The sequence below is a fragment of the Hippopotamus amphibius genome, chromosome 16 (assembly GCF_030028045.1).
Source record: "Hippopotamus amphibius kiboko isolate mHipAmp2 chromosome 16, mHipAmp2.hap2, whole genome shotgun sequence".
In the NCBI taxonomy this organism is placed as follows: domain Eukaryota; kingdom Metazoa; phylum Chordata; class Mammalia; order Artiodactyla; family Hippopotamidae; genus Hippopotamus; species Hippopotamus amphibius.
Window position 1 is genome coordinate 60,632,311 of NC_080201.1, and position 13,141 is coordinate 60,645,451.

A 13,141-nucleotide genomic window follows, 5' to 3' on the forward strand; every position below is an offset into this window, starting at 1 on the left:
TACACCTATTTTTCAAAGCTTCCATTGTGTTTGAAGTATTATCTGGTTTTGCCTTAACTCCTTAAATTGTATAGATTTATCTGTTTAGCTATATTATTAAATCCAAATATCCCATATCTAAACTTAGTGCAATATCTTATTTTGTCTTTTGTACAGGTCACATGAATTCATAAAATTTGTCTCTGTTATAGAATAAAGGTTAATATATGTTAGTTGAAAAACAAAAAGAAAATGATGCATAATACATAGCAATAATTTCAATAAGCTTTTTGTTTAAATTTTAGCCTCTGTAGACTGAAAAGCATAAGGAATTATTTAATAAATTAAATAACAAAATAATTTTAAAAAATTCTTTAAAATATTCTGAAATTTCATATTTTTCATCTACTGTACTGTTTTTGTTTTAGTACATACTTGAGAAAATTTTCATTACTAGTTCATCTTGATAAAGTCTCCATCCCTTGCATGTTCAGTTGTCGTTTGCCCTGTGTGGTAGGCAGACTAATGGCTTCCCAAAGATGTCGCTATCCTCATCTCCAGAGCCTGTGACTATGTTAACTAACCAAGGACTTTGCCGAGGTGATTATGTAACAGATGTTGAGATGGATTATCCAGGTGGGCCCAGTGTAATCACAAGGGACCTTATACAGGAAAGAGGGAGACAGGACAGTCAGATTCAGAGAAGGAAATGTGACAAGAGAAGCGGAAGTCAAAGTGATGTGATTACTGGTTTGGGCCCTTGAGCCAATGACTGCAGGCAGCCTCTAGGGGAGGCTTATTAAAATAGGATGAGTCTAATACACCCTCCTACAGGAATGTGCAGCTCCCTCCTGGAATGTCCTTTGTATCCTCACCACCCCCAGCCCCAGTCTTTCAGAGAAACACATTAATAACCCCCAAAGACTCAGCTCAAGTTCCACCTCTGCTATTCAGTTTAGCTCGATGCCTTCTAATAGAATTTCTTTTTCCTTTTTTGCATATCCATCTTGCTCTAATATACTAAAGCTTTTGTAGTGCCTCTAACATTATATTGCATTTTCATATACTCATGTCTGTCTCCTTCTATAAGACTGAAAGCTTCTTGAGATTAAGAAAGTGTTTGGCTAGTCAGTTTTCATGGGGACTCTAAACAGTGCCAGACAAATAGATTCTCAAAAAATGTGTTGAAGGCAGAGTCTCGGTAGGCCAGAGTGTTTATAGAGTCAGCTTATTCCCATTTGCCACTTAGGGAACAATTAAATGAATAATTACATAATGCTGTGATTTTCATTTTAAGTTTTTACTTTCTCCCTCCCCCCACACATGGAAATTTACAAAACTAGATATGTTGAAGGCAGCGGATGTCGTATATGGTGGAAATGATCACATTACTGTTTGTCTTTTCTGCATCATCTTGTGGTGTGAGCCTCAGACCAAACAGGATTGGGTTATTGCAGGGCTCATTGTCTTTTAGCTGGGAGGAGAGGCAGTTCCCAGCCCCTGCTCAGAAGGACCTGTACTGGGACATGATGCTGGAGAACCATAGCAACCTGGTGTCCCTGTGTCACTCTGAGCACATACTGTCTGTTGTCTATCTTCTCTCAGTTGTTGGAAGCATCCTAAATGCTTACTAATTTTAGACTTCAATTTTGTAGCTCACAGATTTTTTTTTTTTTGGGGGGGGTACACCAGGTTACAGATTTTTTTTAAATAAATTTATTTATTCATTTATTGGCTGTGTTGGGTCTTCATTGCTGCACATGGGCTTTCTCTAGTGTGGCAAGTGGGGGCTACTCTTCATTGTGGTGCACAGGCTCCTCATTGTCGTGGCTTCTCTTGTTGCAGAGCATGGGCTCTAGGCACATGGGCTTCCGTAGTTGCGGCACATGGACTCAATGATTGTGGCGCACACACACATTCTTTTTTATATTCTTTTCCATTATGGTTTATCCCAGGACATTGAATGTAGTTCCCTGTGCTATACAGTAGGACCTTGTTGTTTATCCATCCTATACATAATAGTTTGCATCTACCAACCCCAAACTCCCAGTCCATCCCTCCCCCACCTCTGCTCCCCCTTGGCAACCACAGTTCTGTTTTGTACATCTGTGAGTCTGCTTCTGCTTCGTAGATACGTTCATTTGTGTCATTCTAGATTCCACATATAAGTGATATCATATGGCATTTGTCTTTCTCTTTCTGACTTCATTTAGCGCGATCTCTAGGTCCATCCATGTTGCTGGAAGTGGCATTATTTCATTCTTTTTTATGGCTATATAGCTCACAGATTCTTTTTTTTTTTTCTCTTCAAACAGTGCCAGATTTTTATTACAAATCTTTCTGGCTCAAAAGCCCAATTTCTTAATCACTTTTTAAAAAATTAATTTTTATTGGCATATAGTTGATTTACAATGTTGTTACTTTCAGGTGTACAGCAAAATGAATCAGTTACACATATATCTACTTTTTTAGATTCTATTCCCACATAGGTCATTACAGAGTATTGCGTAGAGTTCCCTGTGCTATACAGTAAGTCCTTATTAGTTATCTGTTTTATATGTGGTAGTGTGTATATGTCAATCCCAATCTCCCAATTTATCCCTCCCCCCCAGCTCACAGATTCTTAATCATCTCTCAGGCCAAGCAGAGTATATATGCTCTCTTTCCCATGTGAAAGGTCTGTACTTTGCCCGTGTGCAAGTTTGCAGCCCCTTTAATGGAACTTTCTCCTTTCTGCAGAGACACCCCTCCCCCAAGCCCAAGAACATAAGTCCAAGTTCTCAGTGGTTTCTCCTTTACAAGATATCAAGCTAACTAATGAGAGGATCACCTGTTTAGGTTGGAGTAAAACCATGGGTAGCAGAGGGAGAAATCCACAGTCAACCCCATCCCAGTGAGTGAGTGTGAACCAGCCTGGTGGGACAGAGTTGAAGTAAAATTCCAGACAGTCAGTGAAGGGTGGACACTTTTGAAATGGCTTGAGAGCTCTCCTTCAAGTTCTTAAATTTTTGGAGGTGATCAGAGCAGTTGATACAGTTTGTTCCAATATGTCTTAAAGATGTATCTAGTTACAGCTCCACCCCCAATGAGGTCTGCCTTTTGGTTGGCTTTTAAAGATTTGTCTTCCTCATCTGTCCCGGTTATGATTCCTGTCTGTCTCCTCTCAGACGTTGGTTTCTTGGGTGGTGTGCTTCTTCTCAGAACCCTCAGCTTGCCTACCTTTATCTCCCCTTCCTCTCGTAGCTGAGGTCCTACTCACCATCATCCTTGGTATAAAATTCCATTCCTTTGATGCCTCCGCCCAGGCTGATAACTTCATTCTCTGCATGAACTAGAGTGCCTTCCTGCCTGTTAACAGTGTCCCTTTTCTGGCCTGACATCCAGTCCTGTCTGGGTCCAGGTAACGTCACTCTAACATGCATCCTTCTGCGCTGATTCACTTTTACCCTCCCAGTTTCTGGATCTTCGTGCTCCAAGAATCTTCCAACGTTTCTGTTCTTAACTTTTATTGTAACTCCTTCAATAATTTGAAAGCTTAAGCTGTTGGTTCTATGTTGGTGTTTCCCAAATTGGCAGGTATTCTCACATTTGACCTCTAGCACTGCATCTTGCCTCCAGAATACCTCCTCTGTGATGTTCTTCTTTCAGTATAAATATCAGAAATGGAAATTACCTTCTCTCCCAAATGGCTCCTTTTTTCCTTCCTCTTTTATGCTAGCTGCTCCTGTACTAGTTATCCTGTAGCCTGGCTATGGTTAATTTTCCTCCCTAAACTTTATTTTTCAGAAGAGTTTTAGATTTACAGAAAAATTGCAAAGCTGGTACAAAGAATCCCACATATATCCCACAGCCAGTTCCCCTATTACTGACATCTGACATTAGTGTGGTACATTTCTTACCATGAATGAACCCATACTGATACATGATCTTTAACTAAAGGCCATACTGTAGTTCTTACCTAATGTTCTTTTTCTGTTCTAGGCTTGAAGTAATATTGCAGGCTAATAACTCCCAAATGTTCATTTCCAGCCTAGAACTTTGTGCTCATCTCTAGTCTTATTTGAGAGACTGATCTCTTTATATCTTCATTTGAATGTCTATAGACATCTCAGTCTTGATAGGTACAAAGTTAAGCTCTTGGGACTTCCCTGGTATTGCAGTGGTTAGGAATCTGCCTGCCATTGCAGGGGGCACAGGTTTAAGCCATGGTCCAGGAAGATCCCACATGCCTCAGAGCAAATAAGCCCATGTGCCACAATTACGGAGCCTGCGCTCAAGAGCCTGTGAGCCATAACTGCTGAGCCTATGTGCCATAACTACTGAAGCCCACGCACCTAGAGCCTGTGCTCCACAACAAGAGAAGCCACCACAATGAGTAGTAGCCCCCGCTCGCCACAACTAGAGAAAGCCCATGCGCAGTAACAAAGACCCAGCGCAGCCAAAAATAAATTAAAACAACCAACCAACCAAGTTAAGCTCTTGATTCCATTCATCTTACACTAGACCTGTTCCTCTCCAAGTATCTCCCAGCTTTGAAACAGCACTGCAGTCGGCCTGGGTACTTAAGCCAAACTCTAATCATTTTTCTTCCCCTCCATTCCTACAAGTATTTTTTCCATTTCTCCATATGTCAAATCCATTCCTGACTTAGGGCCTGGAGTTTTCTTCCCCCAAGTTTTTGCACTGCTGCCCCACCCTCCGCCTTTTTATGGGTCTTAGCTCAAATGTTTCTCTTTCAAAGGTGGTCAGTTTATCTAAAGTTGACTTCCCTTAGCTTCTCTCTATTCCATTTCTTTGTTGTGTCTTCCATAGCGTTCATCATCACCTATAATTACCTTGGTGGTTTTCTTTTTCTGGACAATTTATTTAAAAAAAAATTTTAAACTGTAAAAAATTGAAGTATAGTTGATTAACAACATGGTGTTTCAGGTGTACAACACCGTGACTCAGTATTTTTACAGGTTATACTCCATTAAAAGTTACTACAAGAAAATGGCTATAATTTCCTATGCTCTACAATATATTCTTGTTGCTTATCTATTTTATACACAATAGTTTTTATCTCAACTCCATATCCCTAATGTGCCCCTCCCCCTCCCCTCTGCCCACTGGTAACCACTAGTTTGTTTTTTATATCTGTGAGTCTGTTTCTGTTTTGCTATTATACATTCATTTGCATTTTTTTTAGATTCACATATAATTGTATGATATACAGTATTCGTCTTTCTCTGATTTATTTCATTAGGCATAATATCCTCTAGGTCCATCCACATTGCTGCAAATAGCAGAATTTCATTCTTTTATGGCTAATATTCCATTATATATATAGTATATATATGTAATATGTCTGTTGGTAGACACTTGGGTTGCTTCCATATCTTGGCTATGGTAAATAGTGCTACTATGAACATTGGGGTCCATGTGTCTTTTTGCATTAGTGTTTTCATTTTTTTCCAGATATATACCCAGTAGTGGAATTGCTGGATCATATGGTAGTTCTATTTTTAGTTTTTTGAGAAACTTTCGTACTGTTTTCCATAGTGGCTTCACCAATTTACATTCCCACCAACAGTGTACAAGGGTTCACTTTTTTCTACACCCTCACCAACATTTGTTTGTAAATTTTTTGATGATGGTCATTCTGACAGGTGTGAGGTGATATCTCATTTTGATTTGCATTTCTTTAATAATTAGTGATGTTGAGTATCTTTTCATGTGCTGGTTAGCCATTTTTATGTCTTCTTTGGAAAAATGTCTCTTCGGGTCCTCTGCCCATGTTTTGATTAGATTGTGTTTTGATATTGATTTATATGGGCTGTTTCTATATTTTGGATATTAACCCCTTGTCAATCATATCATTTTCAAATATTTTCTCCCATTCTGAAGGTTGTCTTCATTTTGTCAGTGGTTTCCTTTGCAAGCAAAAGCTTTTAAGTTTAATTAGGTCTCATTTGTTTAGTTTTGCTTTTATTTTTATTTCTTTTGCCTAAGGAGACAGATCCAAAAAAATATTGCTGCAATTTATATCAGAGAATGTTCTGCCTGTGTTCTCTGCTAGGTGTTTTATGTATGTGTTCATTCTCTTTTTCCTCGACGAGAATGTAAGCTCCACAAGAGTAGGAAACATGTGTGCCTTATTCATGGGGTTCTCTCTAATGCCAACAAAGTGCTTGACACATCACGTAAAGTATGTTCAATATATTTTATGGAAAGAATGGATTAATTCCTCCTGTGCTTGTTGAGGTTCTTCCTACTTTCTTTGTCTCACTGTAGTATACTGTAATGTACTGAAATGCTGACACTAACTTCCTAGTTCAGACTTCACAAGACTGTCCTCAGTTCAAATGTAAATCTCAAGTATTGGGTGTCCAGGCTAACAGCTCTTCTGTCTGACTTCGCTATTACATCAGGGATTCCTCCACTCATCACCACCCCCTCACCACCCCCCGCATACTTTAAGTTCAGTAATCTGCTAGAATGCTCACAAACTTCCAAAAACATTTTCTTTACTACCACCAGTTTATTATGAGGGTGAATCAAAAATTATCTGCACTCTGGCTGTAGAACTTATAGAAGTTTTAATATAACCAGAATGTGGATAATTTTTAACTCACCCTCGTATAAAGGATACAAAGGAATGGCCAGATGAACTAGCACATTGGGTGAGTTCTGGAAGGAGCCCAAGCACAGGAGCCTCTGTCCCCATGGAGGTGGGTAATGCCGCCCTCCCTGCAGGTGGATGTGTTGCCCAGCTTTGAAGCTCTCTGTGCCCCATTGTTCAGGGGTTTTTATGGAGGTTTCACCATGTGGGATCATTGATTAAATCATTGGCAATTGGTGAGTAAACTCAATCTCCAACCCGTCTTCTCTCTCTGGCACACAGGGGGTAAGCCTGAAAGTTCCAGCCCTCTAGTCACATGGTTGGTTCCTCTGGCAACCAGCTCCCACCCTGAAGCTCTCAAGGGGCCACCAAGAATCACCACATTAACAGAGACTCAGATATGGTTGGAAAGGGGCTTGTGATGAATAACAAAAGGTGCTCCTTTCACCTTTATCACTCAGAACATTCCAAGGGTTTTAGCAGGTCTCTGTCAGAAATCAGGGACAAAGTCCAAATGTATCACAGCTTCCACGATAGAAATTTATTTTTCCTTTTATGTTGTATGTTTTTTGTGTGTGCAGTACCAGCTTTAGACTTTTTAGCAAGCTGACTTTTCCTGGACCTCAGATTTTTCCCTCCTCCTACCCTCTGCTATATCTTTCAAGGAAGGAGAACCTTCCTTGAAATCAGCAATGCTGTGGGGAGAGGCTGCTCTGAATGCAGACCAGGTTCTGCATATGGCTTGATCATTGGAAACACCAATTTTGAATTTTTTTAATGTCCCTTTCTGGTGGCTGAAACAGGCAGGGCCAGCAATTGTGTCTAAGTAATGATGTCCAAGACCCTATTTCTTCCCTTTGGGGCATTTGATATCTCTTCACTTGCCCATCCTTCTGCATGCATGGGCTCAACCCCATGGTTCAAGGGAGCTCCATCAGGGCCCATAGCTAGGTCTCGTTCTGTTATCAAACGCAAGTTCATTTGCCCAACACACAGTGAGGCCAAACAAACCAAAATGTCGGAGTGTGGAGCAGAGAAAGATTTATTTGAGGGCCATGCAAGGAGACAGGTGGTTCATGCCTCCACACCCTGAACTTCTCAAAGAGTTACAGCAAAGCCCTTTTAAAGGCAAGGTGAGGGAGGGGCATGGTTAGTTGTTGCAAACTTCTTGATGTCAGAATCCATGTAGGTTCTTGAAACTGTCCACACAGGTCAGGTCAAGATGTTCCTGAAACCTCCAGCAAGACAAATGTTATTCTCTGTTCTGCAAATTTCTCTCTCTATGTGAATGGACTCTTAAAGGTCAGAGTCTTGAGAATAGGCTCTCCTCTATTTTTCAGGCTACAGGCAACATTCTTTTACAAAAGGTGCAGAGCCAGACTCACTAAGCACAGGCAACAGAGCACAAAGGTTAAAATGCAAAAGGAACAGATCTAATAGGGAGTCAGATTTGATCTTCCCTATTATGGGTCTTCCCTATTATGGGAGAGTATTTTATTTTATTTTTCTAAAGCTCTTTATTGGAATATGATTGCTTTACACTGGTGTGCCAGTTTTTGCCGTACAACAAAGTGAATCAGCTGTATTTATACATATAACCCCATATCCCCTCCCTCCCGTGACTCCCTCCCACCCTCCCTATCCCACCTCTATAAGTCATCACCCATCATCAAGTTGATCTCCCTGTTTTATGCAGCAGCTTCCTACTAGCTATCTATTTTATATTTGGTAGCGTATATATGTCGATGCTACTCTCTCACTTCGTCCCAGCTTCCCCTTCACCCCCCACCCGGTGTCCTCAAGTCCATTCTCTACATCTGTATCTTTATTCTTGCCCTGTCACTGGGTTCATCAGTACCATTTTTTTAGATTCCATATATATGAGTTAGCATACGGTATTTGTTTTTCTCTTTCTGGCTTACTTCACACTGTATGACAGACTCTAGGTCCATCCAGCTCACTACAAATAACTCAATTTCATCCTTTTTTATAACTGAGTAATATTCCACTGTATATATGTTCCACATCTTCTTTATCCATTCATCTATTGATGGGCATTTAGGTTGCTTCCATGTCCTGGCTATTGTAAATAGTGCTGCAATGAACATTGTGGTACATGTTTCTTTTTGAATTGTGGTTTTCTCAGGGTATATGCCCAGGAGTGGGATTGCTGGGTCATATAGTAGTTCTCTTTTCAGTTTTTTAAGGAACCTCCATACCGTATTCCATAGTGGCTGTACCAATGTACATTCCCACCAACAGTGCAGGAGGGTTCAGGAGGGTATTTTGTATGTGAGTGGGAATTTCATGTGTTCAGTGTGTGCATTAATGCCTGTGAGTGTGTAGTTGAAATTATATGAGCATGTGAGTGATTATGTATGTGTATTGTATGTGCACGTGTGTATGTGAGTATGTGACTGTATGTTTGAGTGTGCATGTGTGTTTGTGTCTGTGTGTAAATAAGTTTGTGGGGGGGGGGATGGGTTGTCCACTGTTATGGCCCTAGCAACTGACTTGACATTGGGGAATCATTGCATAGTGAACTTCAAAGAGTTGATTTGTGTGTAGGAAAACCTGAAGAATTAATTTCAAACATCATGTATATATGTATACATATTCTTCTCGATTCCTCAGATATATATTTTTTAATTTAAGGGAGAATCATAATTCCTTGCTCAAAATTTTGCACAAAAGCAAGAGTGGAGGACTTTGTTGACCACTTGACGGTCTTGAATTAAGTGAGTAGCATTGGCTTCTCCAGCAGTAACAGGAATAGTAGAATCACCTTGTTAATCTATCTGTTCCTGGTGCTTTTATTTGCAGAGATCTCTTTTAGAACCTTCTCTTTCTTCTGTGGATATTAATCTGCTTCTGCTTCCTATCATTCGTGAGGGTCAATGTCAGTAAAGTTTATTTTCCTAACAATTTACAGATTCATTGGTACTGAGTTGTACAAATGAGTGCAGTGAGATCTAATGTAGATCGCTGGCATCATGTTCTTGTTACTTGTATCTCTCTTGAAAACCGTCTCAGATATTTGGCCAAATTCCATTTCTTTGCTTATACGTTAGTTGATGGTGCAGCTCCGTGTATGAAATTAGGAAAGAACTGTCCTGGGTAGCATTTCTCAGTGAGGCAGAACCTCCATTGAGACATACTTGCAGCCAGTCCCTCACGTGTCAATCCTGAGTTCTTCCTGCTCCCTGCACATGAGCCCTGTCTGCCCGCAGGGATCATGGAAAAGTAAGCATCTGTCACAAACACTGCAATAGTCTCTTAAGACATATTAGCTAGAAACTTATAATTGTCCTTGGTAATTAGTAACTGGGAAACTGTTCTCAAAAATAATCACAGCTGCTAAGCCTGTTCCTGCCAGTGCTGCTCCAGGTGACGTGATAATTGCAGTTCTGAGGGGAGGTGAGGTCACAGGATCAGAAACTCATACCTCAGGGTGGAGCTACCCCTCTTGCACACGTGCTGATTGCTTTGAGCTCCACGCTTAGCCCGCCATATGGGCAGCAGGAAGACGTCCGTGGGTTTTCTCTGTATTCATCAGAAAGGTAGAATCTGTGAAGGAAGGATTTGTATCAGGGGTCTGGGTAAGTGGACATATTGGGTAAAGGGAGTCTCCCGTGTCTGAACCTGGTCCAGCACCAAAGCCATGCAGGAGGGTGGGGTACATGCTGAGGCCTGAAGTGAGATAGTAAAGGGAGACGGGGGCCTAGACCTTCACCAGCCCCTGATGGCTCCTAATGTAATTGTGATTGCTGTGGTTTATTGCAGTGATAATGAAATCTGATTTTGTATGTGCTTAAGGACTGTAGTTCCCAAGTCAGTCAGCTGTTCAGTCTAGTTTCTAGGGATCATAGACATAATTTTTAGGTAGAGACGTGTGGCCAAAATACTCCATACTTGTAACGAAGAGTAGGGTGAATCCAAAGGATTCATCTGATCCTGTGCAGAAACGGGTTTAGCAGCTGTTGCTGGAATATAAGTATTTTTTCTTACTCTGGGTGTAAGAAGGACTTCGTACGTTTAATGACTGTATCTATTGATTAGGGAGAGGCTGTTCCCACTTCAAGGTAGGGAGGCAACGTTTAAGAAAAATAGAACTTTATACATTGCAGATACCATTTTTCGGCTCAAATGTATCTTGTGATATTTCTGCTGCTTTAAAAAAAATATTTATTTATTTATTTATGGCTGCGTTGGGTCTTCCTTGCTGCATGCAGGCTTTCTCTAGTTGTGGCGAGTGGCGGCTACTCTTCACTGTGGTGCACGGGCTTCTCATTGCGGTAGCTTCTCTTGTTGAGGATCCTGGGATTTAAGCGTGTAGGCTTCGGTAGTTGTGGCATGTGAGCTCAGTAGTTGTGGCTGGTTGGGCGCTAGAGTGCAGGCTCAGTACTTGTGGCGCGCGGGCTTCGTTGCTCTGCAGCATGTGGGATCTTCCCAGGCCCAGGGATCAAATTCATGTCCCCTGCATTGGCAGGCAGATTCTTAACCACTGTGCCACCAGGGAAGTCCTTCTGCTGCTTTTAAATATTATAACACTGATCCAAAAAAATGTCATTTATACACTAGAGAAGTTACTCATGTTAACATTTGATTTGCATTTGTCTTGTATGTTCATATCTTTCAGAAATATTGCCTTACTGCTAATAGTTTTATTTGACTCAGGTATTAATAAATAGATATGTTTATGATATGAAATTAGTAATAATTTTGTTTCTACTGTACACTGTTAATCAGGCATCAGTGTTTCCTGTCCCATGGTTCCTGTGACTTGTGCCATTGTGCTCTTGTCCTGCAATGAAAGTAAATTAATCCTTTTCCGTTCTTATATCGAGCCATTCCTGTAGTCATTAAATCCACCTTGTCATGGGGCAGGGACCTGCAGTTTTATAGTGAGGCAGTGCATCTACATTTAATTAAGATTTCTACAGCTTTATTCAATGTTTGTATTTGCCTATAGAATGAGTCTTCAGAAGTAAGTGAAAAATTGTCACACCTAAATTTTAAAATAAAATACCATCAACCTAAATTGAAAAGACAAGGTGCAAAAGCCAAACTAAATGTAGCCTTGGTTTATTTGAAGAACACAAAGGACTAGTATTTGAGCACATTCTGGATTAAATGCAGTATTGTTGTTACCAGCCGAGCCAGGGTTAAATCAAACTAGCCATCTGCCCCTAACCAGTGAGTGAATTTAGACCAAACACTTAACCTCTCTGTGCTGATGTTTGCCTCGGAAGACACTCGTGTCTGCCTCGTGATTTTCTGAGGAATAAAGACAGTACCGCAACTGTGGCTGTCATAGCAGTGATTCATACATTGCTACTGTTCTTTAATGGTTATACATTCAACTCTTGGAAGCATTTACCTGACAGAAATAGTTTAATTATTTCAAAGTAGGGAGTATTGGTAAGTGGAGAATGTTGGATTTTTAGTGACCTGGTACCTGTGGTCCACGCCTCATCTTCCCATTCAGAATCCTCTAGCTCAGAAGACAACCATCCATCATTGAGACCTGACAGCATGGCTGCTGAGGATTTGGCAGTGGGAACAATCTTCTTATCACAGACTCTCTTTGGAATCCTGGGCAATTTCTCTCTTCTTTACCATTACCTCTGCCTGTATTGCTCTGGGTATAGGCTGAGGACCACAGATTTGATTGTCAAGAATCTGATTGTTGCCAACATCTTGGTGCTGTTCTCTAGTGGATTTCACGATACAGTGAAAACACTTGAATGGCACCTCATGGACAGTGATTTTGCATGCAGATTTTTCCCATATGTTCGTGGAGTGGGCAGGGGAGTGTCCATTGGCACCACCTGCCTCTTGAGTGTCTACCAGGCCATCACTATCAGTCCCCGGACCTCCAGGTGGGCAGAGCTCAAAGTGAGAGCTCAGCAGTTGGTTTTCCCTTCAATCATCCTGTGCTGGATGGTGAACATGCTGGTAAATGTCGTGTATCCTCTGTACATGAGCGGAATATTAAGCAACAAGAGCATCATAGGAAGACTTTTGGACACTGTTCTTCTGTTCGTCATGACCAAACCAGAGACTCATTATATGCAGCGTTGATATCATTCCCTGATGTCTTATGTTTTGTGGTCATGATCTTGGCCATTGGCTGCACGGTTTTCACCCTGTACAGGCACAAGCAGAGGGTCCAAAACATTCATAGGATCGTCGCATCCACCTTCTCCCCTGAGTCCAGAGCCACCAAAACCATCCTTCTCCTCGTGAGCACCTTTGTCTACTTCAACTCCCTTTCCGTCATCAGTAGTATTATTTTGGCTACTTTTAACAGTATTGATTTTTCCTTTGTGAAATCATCTGCAATAATCATTGCCTGTTTCCCAACTCTCAGCCCCTTTCTTCTCATGAGCCGTGACTGCAGGAAATCCAGGCCCTTCTTTGGTGGGATAAGGCATCCAAAATCCCCTAAGCTCATGAGAAGCATGTAAATTGTTGTCTCCAATGCCAGCAAAGGTGAAATGGATAGGCGTGGCTTTCGGGGGCTCCGAGGAGCCCCGTCCTTTATGTCTCAGTGCAGAA

At 41.1% G+C, this 13,141-nt stretch overlaps 1 pseudogene; it reads left to right on the plus strand.

Moving 5' to 3' along the window:
* The first annotated feature begins 12,037 nt into the window (after window positions 1-12,037).
* LOC130838442 (vomeronasal type-1 receptor 2-like) lies at window positions 12,038-13,050 on the plus strand (annotated as a pseudogene).
* Window positions 13,051-13,141: the final 91 nt, after the last annotated feature.